Here is a 2193-nt window from a genome sequence, read left to right on the forward strand (position 1 = left end):
CAAATGGAAGATGACTTGCATAATGAGAGGAAGGCGGCACTGAAGATCTTCCGGAGAGCTGGAGTGAGTGCAGATATCATCAGTGTAACAGCTAACAGTGGTTCCGGTAATGTTGGGAGGAAGAGAGAGTAACCAGTGCATAAGCACATTAAGATGAAACGGGCTTAGAACACCTCCTTGCAGAGTGCTGAGTTCAAAGGCCTTGGAGGAGCTACATGCGCCCATAAAAAGGACACTTGAGGTTCTGTTGCAGTGGTAACCCTGTGTCCATCACAAGAGGTTTCATTGGAGACCATATTCCACCAGTTGATCGAGGATGATGTCTATGTTTACAATATCAAAGGCACTTTCAAAATCAGTGAATGCTACAACACTGGTGGGGCAGAGGAGAGTATAGAGTTCCATTAGACAGTGGTGTGTGCTTCTTTGTGGCAGAATACCATACAGTCTGGGTGAGAGTTTGTCCTCCAGCCGAAACATGGGACGGGTAAGGAAGATGCATTTGAGCACTTTGCTGAAGCAGGAGGTGAGGGGAATAGGTCTGAATTTGTCAGTACCAAGGTTCTGAATGGGTACAACAGTGCTGGAGGTCCAGGCATTACACACATATCCCTTATGAAGCAAAGATCTTAGAGGTGTAGCAGAGGGCTGCTAGGGACTTTCAGGAGTAAACGAAGGACAGTGTAAGTGATGCTACCATCCCCGGGGGCTGTTGCCTTACTCCTAATGAGAGCATGACGCAATTTGCCTTCAGTTATCAGCACGTCGTCATCATCATCACCTGCCTTCAGTAATGCAGCCATCAGACAGAGGGTGTAGACATTTTGCTGGGAGGGGAGTACATCTTCAACATGTGCGGGAAAGTTGCGTGCTTGTGATTGTTCATACCATGTTTTAATAAGATCTTATGTGTACGGTGCATAGCTGGACTGTGATGGAGAGTAATGGAGGGCCTTTTCCTGGCAACCTTGTTTATTAGATGCTACATAGATCCAACACTCTTCTGATGATTGATGCTATCTGTAAACTTTCACCAGGATTCAGTATAGATGCATCACTGGAGGGAAATCAGATCATCTCTTGAGGCCTGGAACTGGTACAGACGGTCAGGTGTTGGTTGCCTCTGGATAGAGAGACTATCATCCACCACCTTCATTTCTGCATTGAGGATGTGCTGATCAAGTGTCCAGGTATGAGATTCAGGGTGACGTTGAATGTGTGGTCTTGTAACATAGTGGCTGTGGAAATCATGTGGAGTTTACTAGGGAGAAATATAAGGTATCTGGTGATTATAAATCAAATGTTGGGAAGAGGTTGGATATGTATGAGATATTTGTAGGGCAGTACTTCGGAGGAATGGTAATGGGGAGTGTCACAGGGTTTTTGAAGAATATGCAATATTAAAGAATAATATTCAATAATACTTGAGAACAGGACAATGAATTGTCTTGTGAAAATCAAGCAATGATTACTTTATGCCGGCTTACTTCGCCGATTCTCTAAGGACGAGAATTTATAAACTTTCTCAACAGTACACAGCAGAGACTAATTACTCACACGTGCTGTTTATTAGTACTGTTAGCCTCTGGAGAAAGTGACTCCACCCCTGACAATCAATATCTAATGCTATGAATGATAAACAGGTTCTTGCTGGTTAACTCCTGGTTGCACAACGGATTTTAAGCTTAATACAAAAGGAGTGGCCTAAGTACCAACTGTGAATAATGCAAAGCGTTTATGTAAACTAGGAGCTATGACTGAAATAAGCTTAATGTGGAGAAATAAAACACGAGTTTACATTACGTTAAGCTCAAGAGAAAAGAACTGAATTTATTGATTACAATGAGATAAATTTACGTTACATGTTTCAAAATGAATTCAAAATAAGAACACACTCACTCGCTCACTCAAAAGCTAAACTTAAACCTAGGAAAAACGAAAGGAAAATACTGGTCAGAGAGTGGGCTAAGCGAAATGGACTGGGCATCGTTGCTGAGGAAGGACGCTGCCACAGACTCTGAACCTCTCGCCGGCTCACACTAGGTGGGAATTCAGGAACTGGACAACGGCAGCACTGATCCACACTGGGCCCAATCGAACCTGCTTCCACGGCACTCAAATCCTGACTGAATTCAAATTGTGAGAGAGAGGCGAGTGTCGGGCCGCACTTGCTAACAGCTAGAAGTGAGCGAA

Source organism: Coenobita brevimanus, chromosome 45, assembly GCF_032717465.1.
Source record: "Coenobita brevimanus isolate Jiangsu-jjx chromosome 45, ASM3271746v2, whole genome shotgun sequence".
In the NCBI taxonomy this organism is placed as follows: Eukaryota; Metazoa; Arthropoda; class Malacostraca; order Decapoda; family Coenobitidae; genus Coenobita; species Coenobita brevimanus.